The sequence below is a fragment of the Felis catus genome, chromosome A3, assembly GCF_018350175.1.
Source record: "Felis catus isolate Fca126 chromosome A3, F.catus_Fca126_mat1.0, whole genome shotgun sequence".
NCBI classification, from domain to species: domain Eukaryota; kingdom Metazoa; phylum Chordata; class Mammalia; order Carnivora; family Felidae; genus Felis; species Felis catus.
The window spans coordinates 40,484,052-40,496,565 of NC_058370.1; the positions used below are offsets into that span (position 1 = coordinate 40,484,052).

The 12,514-nt window shown below is 37.0% G+C and overlaps 1 protein-coding gene across 1 annotated transcript in view; it reads left to right on the plus strand.

Moving 5' to 3' along the window:
• The window catches only part of MACROD2 (mono-ADP ribosylhydrolase 2), a 2,026,389-nt gene that overhangs the window by 1,052,864 nt on the left and 961,011 nt on the right, over positions 1–12,514 (plus strand). The window lies entirely within an intron of this gene.

Sequence of the window (12,514 nt, forward strand, 5' to 3'; positions counted from 1 at the left end):
AGAGGGATGGTAATAATCTGCAACATGACTTAAGGAGGTGGTGCAAATCATGCAACCCTCTTGAGTGCAGCTCGGAATCCAAGTAAAACTCAAACCTTGGCCATGCCCCTCTCCTTTGAGGCCACTCAGGCTTTAGTGTGCAGTGTGACCATTCAACAAATGGCCCAGTTGTTTTGATGTTATTCAGGCACAACATAATGTCATAGTTTTCTCGTGAATTTCAAATACTTTTTAATGATGCTTGACAATAAAACTGTCATCTAGTTCCCACCCATCCCCCCCATTGTCTGATGGAAGGCATATCCTGAAGACAGTTTATGGTAGTTACCTTTATAGCAGCATAACTCTTACCAAGTTTAAAATTAAAATGTCATCACAAGTGGCATTTCCCATCCCATTTCAAATGTAGAGCACTGCAAGAATTCTCAGGAAATTAAAATATTGCCTTTAAAGGTCTGCTTTTATAAGAATGAGAAGGAAATTGAAGCACAATAGCATTTATCCAACTATCAGGATTTTTTTATGGTCTATAAAATATTTGCCAACGTATTCCCCACGTGAAATCTATTATACACAGCGATTAAAAACAAACATCATGTGCACTACATGTTGGAGATGCTTTTAATAACTTGAAGCCAGAGCAAATGATCACCAGGGCTCAAAGTTAATAACAGATTGAAAGGATGCCCTTAAAATTGTGGCGGTGGCCTTGTATTAAATCTGTGGTTTGCATTCTTCTTTCTTACTGCTTCACTAAAATAATAATTAAACTCTAAACAGGCAAGCCTGCAATTAAACAATTGTGTGTGAGCATTAAGTATGTGTGCAACAATTATGCATACATTCCGTATTGCTCCTGAAGGATCATTTTATGTAAATGATTACAATAAACCAAAATCTAACCTATCTTGGTACCTGGTATGTATATAATTTGTTACAAATCTACCAACCCTAAAGATTAATTCTATTAGAAAACACAATTTCATATATTCAACAGAATACATGAAGTTTATATAGTCCATAAATTTCTTTGAGGACATTTAGCTTTACACAAATCCGATGTTCATTGTGCTTTATTGTATTAATTGTATGTAATTTTTTGTCACGTCAAGAAAAACAACAACTCCTATTTTTAAGTCCCATTATATAGTACCATGTGGCATGTTGAGGTGCTCCTTGAATATTTTTGGAATGAATAAGAATGTCCCAAGAATCTTTGTGCAGTTTTAAGCAGTAATAATTCCAGAAATATAAGTGCCACAAACTTATAAACATAGGAATGTTTAATTATGCAAACTTCTTTCATATTAGGTTTTGGATTTTTAGTAACAATTTTTCATCTTAATTTTTTTGGCTTCACTCAACAGTTGGCTGGAACTGAAACCAAAAGTTTAAATTATGAGTTCATCATTCAGCAGTCACAAAACTATATAAATGTTAAAGAAATTTATCTAATTGAAATTTCAAATTATATTTTTGTTTGTACATTATACTTTTTAAAAAATCATTTAGATTTTATTTTTAAAATTTATATCCCAATTAGTTAGCATATAGTGCAACAATGATTTCAGGAGAAGATTCCTTAATGCCCCTTCCCCCTTGAGCCCATCCCCCCTCCCACAAGCCCTCCAGTAACCCTCTGTTTGTTCTCCATATTTAAGAGTCTCTTATGTTTGTCCTACTCCCTGTTTTGTTTTGTTTTGTTTTGCTTCCATTCCCTTATGTTCATCTGTTCTGTGTCTTAAAGTCCTCATGTGAGTGAAGTCATCTGATATTTGTCTGTCTCTGACTTTTCCCTGACTACTTTCGCTTAGCATAATACCCTCTAGTTCCATCCACATAGTTGCAAATGGAAAGATTTCATTCTTTTTGATTGCCTAGTAATACTCCCTTGTATATATACCACAACTTCTTTATCCATTCATCCAACTATGGACATTTGGGCTCTTTCCATACTTCAACTATTGTTAATAGTGCTGCTATTAACATTGGGGTGCATGTGTCCCTTTGTAACATCATACCTGTATCCCTTGGATAAATACCTAGTAGTAAAATTGCTGGGTCATAGGGTAGTTCTATTTTCAATTATTTGAGGAGCCTCCATACTGTGTTCCAGAGTGGCTGCACCAGCTTGCATTCCCACCAGCAATGCAAAAGATATCCTCTTTCTCTGCATCCTTGCCACCATCTGTTGTTGCCTGAGTTGTTAATGTTAGCCATTCTGACAGGTTTAAGGTACCATCTCATTGTGGTTTTGATTTGTATTTCCCTGATGATGAGTGATGTTGAGCATTTTTTCATGTGTCAGTGGCCATCTGGATGTTTGGAGAAGTGTCTATTCATATCTTTTGCCCATTTCTTCACTGGATTATTTGTTTTTTGGGTGTTGAGTTTGATAAGTTCTTTATAGATTTTGTATACTAACCCTTTATCTGATATGTCATTTACAAATATCTTCCCCATTCTCTCTGTTACCTTTTAGTTTTGATGATTGTTTCCTTCGCTGTGCAGAAGCTTTTATTTTGATGAGGTCCCAGTAGTTCATTTTTGCTTTTGTTTCCCTTGCCTGTGGAGACGTATTGAGTAAGAAGTTGCTGCAGGAAAGATCAAAGAGGTTTTTGCCTGCTTTCTCCTCGAGGATTTTGAAGGCTTCCTGCCTTACATTGAGGTCTTTCATCCATTTTGAGTTTATTTTTGTGTATTGTGTAAGAGAGTGGTCCAGGTTCATTTTTCTGCATGTTGATGTCCAGTTTTCCCAGCACCACTTGCTGAAGAGACTGTCTTTATTCCACTGAATATTCTTCCCTGCTTTGTCAAAGATTAGTTGGCCATACGTTTGTGGGTCCATTTCTGGGTTCTCTATTCTGTTCCATTGATCTGAGTGTCTGTTCTTATGCCAGTACCATACTGTCTTGATGATTACAGCTTTGTAATACACCTTGAAGTCCGGGATTGTGATGCCTCCTGCTTTGGTTTTCTTTTTCAAGATTGCTTTGGCTATTCAGGGTCTTTTCTGGTTCCATACAAATGTTAGGATTGTTTGTTTTAGCTCTGTGAAGAATGCGGGTGTTATTTTGATAGGGGTTGCATTGAATATGTAGATTGCTTTGGATAGTATCAACATTTTAACAATATTTGTTCTTTCTATCCAGGAGCATGAAATCTTTTTCCATTTTTCTGTGTCTTCTTCAATTCTTTCGTAAACTTTCTGTACTTTTCAGTGTATAGGTTTTTCATGTCTTTGGTTAGATTTATTCCTAGGTATTTTATGGTTTCTGGTGCAACTGTAAATGGGATCGATTCCTTGATTTCTCTTCCTGTCGCTTCATTGTTGGTGTATAGGAATGCAACCGATTTCTGTGCATTGATTTTATATCCTGCAACTTTGCTGAATTCATGAATCAGTTCTAGCAGTGTTTTGGTGGCATCTTTTGGGTTTTCCATATAAATTATCATGTCATCTGTGTAGAGTGACAGTTTGGCCTCCTCCTGGCCAATGTGGATGCCTTTTATTTCTTTATGTTGTCTGATTGCTGAGGCTAAGACTTCCAATTCTATGTTGAATAACAGTGGCACGAATGGCCATCCATATCCTGTTCCTGACCTTAGGGGGAAAGCTCTCAGTTTTTCCCTATTGAGGGTGATATTAGCACTGGATCTTTAGTATATGGCTTTTATGATCTCAAGGTATGATCCTTGTGTCCCTACTTTCTTGAGGGTTTTTATCAAGAAAGGATGCTGTATTTGTCAAATGTTTTCTCTGCATCTATTGAGAGGATCGTATGGTTCTTGTCCTTTCTTGTATTGATCTGATGAATCACGTTAATTGCTTTGCGGATATTGAACCAGCCTGCATCCCAGGTATAAATACCACTTGGTCGTGGTGAATATATATATATTTTTTGTATTGTTGGTTCCAGTTGGCTAATATCTTCTTGAGGATTTTTGCATCCATGTTCATCAGGGAAATTGGTCTCTAGTTCTCCTTTTTAGTGGGGTCTCTGTCTGGTTTTGGAATCAAGGTAATGCTGGCTTCATAGAAAGAGTCTGGAAGTTTCCCTTCCATTTCTATTTTTTGGAACAGCTTCAAGAGAATAGGTATTAACTCTTCCTTAAATGTTTGATAGAATTCCCCTGGAAAGCCATCTGGCCCTGGACTCTTGTTTTTTAGGTAGATTTTTGATTACTAATTCTATTTCCTTACTGGTTATGGGTCTGTTCAAATTTTATATTTCTTCATGTTTCAATTTTGGTAGTTTATATGTTTCTAGGAATTTGTCCATTTCTTCCAGATTGCCCATTTTATTGGCATATAATGGCTCACATTTTTCTCTTATTATTGTTTTAATTTCTGCTATGTTGGTTGTGACCTCTCCTCTTTCATTCTTGATTTTATTTATTTGGGTCCTTTCCTTTTTCTTTTTGATCACACTGGCTAGTGGTTTATCAATTTTGTGAATTCTTTAAAAGAACCAGCTTCTGGTTTCATTGATCTGTTCTACTGTTGTTTTTTTGTTTCTATAGCATTAATTTCTGCTCTAATCCTTATTATTTCCTGTCTCCTGCTGGTTTGGGGTTTTATTTGCTATTCTTTTTCCAGTTCTTTAAGACATAAGGTTATGTTGTGTATCTGAGATCTTTCTTCCTTCCTTAGGAAGGCCTGGATTGCTATATACTTTCCTCTTATGACTGCCTTTCCTGCATTCCAGAGGTTTTAGGTTGTGGTGTTATCATTTTCATTGGCTTCCATGAACTTTTAAATTTCCTCTTTACCTTCTTGGTTAGCCCATTCATTCTTTAGAGGATGTTCTTTAGTCTCCAAATATTTGTTAACTTCCAAATTTTTTCTTGTGGTTGATTTCAAGTTTCATAATGTTGTGGTCTGAAAATATGCACGGTATGATCTCGATCATTTTGTACTTGTTGAGGGCTGTTTTGTGTCCCAGTATGTTGTCTATTCCAGAGAACATTCCATGTGCACTAGAGAAGAATGTATACTCTGCTGCTTTAGGATGAAATGTTCTGCATATATCTGTTAAGTCCATCTGGTCCAGTGTGTCATTCAAAGTCATTGTTTCCTTGATGATTTTTTGATTAGATGATCTTTCCATTGCTGTGAGTGGGGTGTTGAAGTCCCCTACTATTATGGTATTACTATTGATGAGTTTCTTTATGTTTTTGATTAATTGATTTATATATTTGGGTGTTCCCACTTTTGGCTCATAAATATTTATTATTGTTAGGTCTTCTTGGTGGATAGACCCCTTAATTATGAAATAATGCCATTCTTCATCTCTTGATACAGTCTTTATTTTAAAGTCTAGAGTGTCTGATATAAGTATGGCTACTCCGGCTTTCTTTTGTTGACCATTAGCATGATAGATGGTTCTCCATCCCCTTACTTTCAATCTGAAGGTGTCTTTAGGTCTAAAGAGGGTCTCTTGTAAACAGCATATAAATGGATCTTGTTTTCTTATCCATTCTGTTACCCTATGTCTTTTGGCTGGAGCATTTAGTCCAATGATGTTTAGACTGAGTACTGAAAGATATGAATTTATTGCCATTATGTTGCTTGTAGAGTTGGAGTTTCTGGTGGTGTTCTCTGGTCCTTTCTAGTCTTTGTTGCTTTTGGTCTTTATTTATTTGTTTTTTTTTATTTTTTATTTTTCATATTTTCTCCCCTCAGAGCGTCTCCCTTAAAATTTCTTGCAGGGCTGGTTTAGTGGTCATGAACTCATTTGTTTTTTGTCTGAGAAATTTTTTATTTCTCCTTCTATTTTGAATGACAGCCTTGCATGATACAGAATTCTTGGCTGCATATTTTTTTCTGATTCAGCACATTTAATATATCCTGCCACTCCTTTCTGACCTGCCAAGTTTCTGTGGATAGGTCTGTTGCAAACCTGATCTGTCTTCCCTTGTAGGTTAAGGGCTTTTTTCCCCTTGGTGCTTTCACGATTCTCTCCTTGCCAGAGTATTTTGTAAATTTGACTATGATATACCTTTTTGATGGTCAGTTTTTGTTGAATCTAATGGGAGTATTCTATGCTTCCTGAATTTTGATGTCTGTGTCTTTCCCCAGGGCAGGAAAGTTTCCCACTATGATTTGCTCACATATCCCTTCTACTCCTATTTCTCTCTCTTCCTCTTCTGGGACCCCTATGATTCTGATGTTGTTCCTTTTTAATGAGTCACTGATTTCTCTAATTCTTAAATCGTGCTTGTTTGCCTTAATCTCCCTCTTTTTTTCTGATTCATTATTCTCTGTAAGTTTGTCCTCTGTCACTGATTCTCTCTTCTGCCTCATCCATCCTTGCCACCGTGGCCTCCATTCGAGATTGAAGCTCAGTTATAGCATTTTTTGTTTCATCCTGACTAGCTTTTACTTCTTTTATCTCCCAGAAAGGGATTCTAATCTATTTTCAACTCCAGCTAGTATTCTTATTATTGTGATTCTAAATTCTTGTTCAGACATCTTCTTGTATCTGTGTTGCTTAAGTCCCTGGCTGTCATTTCTTCATGCTATTTCTTTTGGGGTGAATTCCTTCGTTTTGTCATTTTGAAGGGAGAAAGGAATTAATTAGGTAGAAAAAATTAAAATTAAAAAAAATAAAATTAAAAAAACATTAAAGTTAAAAAATTAAAACCAAACACACATACACACAAAATTGAAAATGATGCTAGATCCTAGGTGTGTTTTGGTCTGGGTGTTGAAACTGGTTTATTAGATTAGAGAAAAAAAAGGGGGAAAAACACAGGAAATTGTTTGAAAATTTGAAAAAATGAATATACTCAAGTAGACTAAAATGAAATGATGGAAGTAAAATAGAATCTGAAAAAAAAATACACAAAAGTAAAAAAATATATACTAGAAAAAATTAAAGAAAAATATTTTTTAATAAAAATTGAAAATAAAACTGAATTTTTTTCTCTTTTTGTGTTCAAGAAAAAGAAAAGAAGTGAGAAAGAGAAAAAAAATCAAAGAAAATTGAATAGATGGACTGGCTAACAGACTGAAATACGAGTGAAATTACTTTGTTTTCTGCTAGAATTCAAACTATGAAGTGCTTTAAGTCCATAAACTAAGCAGGAGGTGAGACTTGTGTTCTTGAAGAGCAAGGTTGGCCCAGTGGGGCGGGACTTAGTGCAATGGCTCCATTCTCCACTAGATGGTGCTGCTTAGCTTACTGTGGTGGATTATTGTAGCGCTGGTAGGTGCATACGCGCATGCGTAGAGTGGTGAAAATGAAGTCACCAGCCACCCAGCCTCTAGTATCAGAACACTGTTCTCCCCAATCAGCAATTGCGCACCCATCTTTGTCTTTGCGATGGAGTGTCCATCCACTCCCGCTTTTACACCATCCCTGACCAAGCCCCAGGCAGCATCTCCCTCCCAAGTTTTGTCTCAGATGTGGCTGTTCTTCTTGGCCCCTTTCTTCTGAGAGACTACAGCTTTGACCCATTCTGCCCCTCTGCAGAGGGTATTACTGAGCAATGGCCGGGTGCTGGCCACACCCAGGAACATTTGCAGGACCGTGCTGCTGCCAATGCCCAGATACTGCGGCCGGGTGCCAGCTCTCCCAGAAAAAGTTTGTGAGATAGTGTAGCAGCAGTGTTTCAGGGATTATGGAAAATCAGAACACACATCTGGCACCAGTCTTCACCCTTAATGACCTTGTTCCAGCACCAGCAAATGTGGTTGTTCTCTGGGGTCTGCTGGGACCAGGTGGCCTCTCAGCCTCTACCAAATGTCCTTCCAGCAGTGGAACCACTTCTCCCCGTGTGGCCTGAGAAACTCCTGGACCCCACTCTGCTCCTGGGGATTTGCCCTTCCCACCAGAACACTGCCAGGTATCGAGCTGTGGAGTTTCAGACTCTGCACTCCCCCGTTTATAGTCTTAATGGAATTTAAACCCTCTCCTTTCTCCTTTCTCCCTTTTTAGTTCAGTCCCTGTGGCTGTTTCCAATTTCCCACTTTCTCTCCAGCTGCTTTTGAGTGGGGTGCTTTTCCCATAACCCACCCCTCCTCCGTCCTCTTTCCACACACAAAACTGACTCCCTGCCCTCTGTGGCTTCTCTCTCCCTCAGTTCACTTCTCTGCACCGCATACCCTCAATTTTGTGGTTCAGGTTGTGCAGATTGTTATGTTAATTCTCAGATCAGTTTTCTAGGTGTGCAGGATGGTTTAGTGTTGGTCTGGAGGTATTTCATGGATGTGAGACACACAAAAAACTTCCATGCTATTCTGCCATCTTGGCTCCACCCTGTACATTATACTTCTAAAGTTAATGCTTACAAGTGCACTAATAGACTTTGTGATGTCCCAAAAGTCTAGTTGTTAATTATCTTTATCTATGTTCAATTTTTAATATTTTTCATTTTTGGTAGAGCACACATTAGACAAATTTCCCTAATTAAAATAATGTAAAATGTGATTTCCTTGCCAGTTTATTGTGAAATTGTGAAATTTGTGAAAGCCCATGGATTTAATGACAAATGTAATCCTTAATCCTTTGAAGAAAATGGGGTGGGTTATGATTGCCAAAGTGGACCTAACATAATTGTTGAGTTCTAGGTATCCTCAAGTTTTTAAAACAAAGATCCAAGAAATGATCTTAGTGAAACAGGTCAGCCCTCTTTGAACCAGTTCTGTTCTATTGATACACTTCTTATTAGAAGTATGGCAGAAAGTAAAATAAAATGGTTATAGGAAAACATGTGCCTTAGCATGATGGCTATTTTAGTGTATAGCTCTTCTCTTGGGTGTCCTTGAATAGGCTGATACTGGGATGAAGGGAGCCAAGATCATAAACCAGACATAAAGGACTCTAAGCACAAGGTTTGGAAAATGGGAGCTCCTTGGAACCATATTCTGTTTGGCAGAAAGAAACACTGAATCAGCGTTTTCATTTTTCCACTCTGAGTGCATTGAATTTTCTGCTTGTTCAAGGTGTGGATCTTTCTGGAGAAATCCTAGGAATGAAGTCTATTCTTTATGTTTGCTAGAGTTAAAGGTCACAGACTCTTGTTCCTGGAGAACAAGGGCAATTCACTTCCTGTGTCTTAATAAAAATATTCCTATATTTAGTACTCTCTGAGGATATATAAAGTATTATAGCAGTCATGAAAAAAAACGATAAAAGTAAAAGTGCATGTTGTTAAGAGTCCTAAGAATCAGAACTCTGATATCTCTAACTTGAATGACACTAACTGCTGTCAGGACAGGTAAACTAAACTTACATATAAATGTTTGTGGGGGGGGGCACCTGGGTGGCTCAGTCAGTTAAGCATCTGACTTTGGCTCAGGTCATGATCTTGCAGTCCATGGGTTTGAGCCCTGCGTTGGGATCTGTGCTGACAGCTCAGAGCCTGGAGCCTGCTTTGGATTCTGTGTCTCCCTCTTTCTGACCCTCTGCTGCTCATGCTCTGTCTCTCAAAAATAAATAAACATTAATTTTTTTAAATGTTTGTGGAATATACATTTTCTGGGCTCTTGTTCTGTTAGGTCATTTTTTCCCTCAGTATGGTTGCCATGAAGACTACAAGCTTAGGCATGACTGAATTCTGTTGCATTAGGATGGACAGAAGGGAAGGATAGGAGACAGTGATGGAAGGGAGTATCATTTCTCAGTGCAGATGACCTTGCAGTGAGTCCTTTCTTTCTTACTGCAAATGGTCTCAGATTCAGACTACTAACTTCCCTTTCCTTTTCTGAGCCACCAAAATCCATCCTTTGCTGTATTTTTTTTCCTCCAAGTCATGACACACTATTGGACTGTCATTGCATTTCTTTCCCTTTCTACCCCTGAACAGACAGATACACACACACACAAACATATACACATATGTGGGTGTGCACATGCATACACACATATAAATGCTGTCATAGATGGATGGATAAAAGGAAGGAAGGAAGGGAGGGAAGGTGGGAGGGAGGAGGGAAGAGAAGGAGGATGGGGGGAAGGAAGGAAGGAAGGAAGGAAGGAAGGAAGGAAGGAAGGAAGGAAAAGAAAAGAAAAAAAGAAAGAGAAAAGAAAAGAAAAGAAAAGAAAAGAAAAGAAAAGAAAAGAAAAGAAAAGAAAAGAAAAGAAAAGAAACAAACATTAATTTAATTCCTGCCAGGACGTAAGGTATTACAACTATACAAAGTGATGAGCTTCTATTATGTATGAAAAGAAACATATACTTTAGTCATTGAAACAACCCTTTTTACAGAACAAAACAAAAAACAAACAAGTAAAAACCTTGAAATTAAAAAAGGATGAGCAATTTTCCATAGGTAAAAAGCTGACAGGTGGCATATTGGTCTGACTTAAAAGCCCTTTTCCATTACACCACGGCTGACCAACATAGGAAGCAAAGAGATAATAACAGGCAAAAATAGATAGGGACTTCCAGAGTTACCAAAGTCTAAGAAAGTTCATTTATGGCCTCTCTGTTGAGATTCTCTTTCTTGATCAGCAGACAGCTTTCCTTTTTTAAAGCCTAAGGGTAAACTTCTTCAAACCTTTTTGTTCCATCGTAGCCCAGATCATACTGTGCCTTCAAGAACTTAGATGAAGGAAATTTGTTAAAAGAAAAAAATGAGAGGGAGTATTTTTTTTTTTTAATTTGATTGTTCTAGACATTTCAATGTTCTAGAATAGGATCAGCAGACATTTTCTGCAAAGGGCTGGAGAATAAATATTTTAGGCTTTATGGTCCTAGAGGCAAACTTGATGACATTGTATATATATTTATATAGCAAAAGAAAAAACAAATCTTTACAAAATTTTTATTGCTGAAATTAAAAATATAATAATTGAATACAATTTTTTTTTTATTTTTTTTCAACGTTTATTTATTTTTGGGACAGAGAGAGACAGAGCATGAATGGGCGAGGGGCAGAGAGAGAGGGAGACACAGAATCGGAAACAGGCTCCAGGCTCTGAGCCATCAGCCCAGAGCCCGACGTGGGGCTCGAACTCACAGACCGCGAGATCGTGACCTGGCTGAAGTTGGACGCTTAACCGACTGCGCCACCCAGGCGCCCCAAATACAATTTTTTAAGTTTACATATTTATTTATTAAATTTGTAATATTAATAAATAAGTATTTATTTATGTGTGTGCACATGAACAGGGGAGGGACAGAGAAAGAGAGGCAGAGAGAAAATCCCAAGCAGGCTCAATTCCATGACCCTTAACTGACTGAGCCACCCAGGCACCCTATTAATTGAATATGTTTTTTTTAATATTAATTATAAAATAAGAAGAAAGGTCATTTACTGCTATCTAAAATGCACAAAGAACTTTTATAATTCAACAGTAAGAAACAACAACCCAATTAAAAATTGAACAAAGATCTGATCAGACAATCCACTAAAGAATATATACAGATGGCAAACAAGCATATGAAAAGGTGTTCAACATCATATGTAATTAGGGAATTACAAATTAAAACAATAATGGGATACCACTATAAACCTATTAAATGGCTAAAATCCAAAACACTGACAATACCAAATGCTGACAACAATGTAGAACAATAGAAATTCTCATTCATTGCTAATGGGAATGCAAAATTGTACAGCCACTTTGGATGAAACTGCCAAACTGGCTTCTAAAGTAGCTGTATAATTCTGCATTACCAAAATTGCTCCAAAAAATAAAGTCTATTAATTAAAGAAAAAAAATATAAAAAGCCCACAAATCTGCAACTATGTATGCAACCAAGCAAAGTTGTCAGGAATAACTATCACATTATATGATCGATGTTAAATTATTCCAATAATGTTTTTGTAGTGTCTAATTTATTTTTCACTAAAGAATTATATTGAATACAGGCAGCCTTGGTAATTATGAGCCCATTATTAAGCATATGTTGCTATATACAACATTGGTTTTTTATCTCTGTGTTGCATAAACATGACAAACATTTTAACTCATCAACCTATAATTGCAGGGTCCCTACTAATGTAGACAACTCCACAGTAAATATCAATTCACAGTCTGAAGTATTTAGTATCTCACAGCAGAAAAGCTCCATTTCCAGGCTTCCCAATATTGTTCCCAATATTTTTTTGATGTTTTTATTGGTGGTAGATTATTATCTTGTATCATTAAAATTGGACAGGCCTTATTTTATGGAACTTTACTTTACAGAGACTATTTGAAGTGGGATATACTATGCAACTTATGAATACATCTTTACAATCTTGTATTCATGTGATGTTCTCATTCATACTTAATCTCTAAATCAAACATCCACAGAACAATTTCAGAGCATTTCTGCAGGCATTGGTGATATCTTCTAAAAAATATAAGTACAAGACAACTTTGTTCTCTATAATGACAAGAAAGCAGCAATTAACGGGCCACTTTTATCAGGCTCCTGAAGGAGCCTGAAGGATGTGTACTGACTACATGCCCAGGTCGGTTTCCAGTGCCTGCACCTGTACTCTGGATTGAGGATACCATCATTTGCTGAAGGTGGAACAGAATATTAAGAAGATAGTAAAGAAAATCTTTTAGCT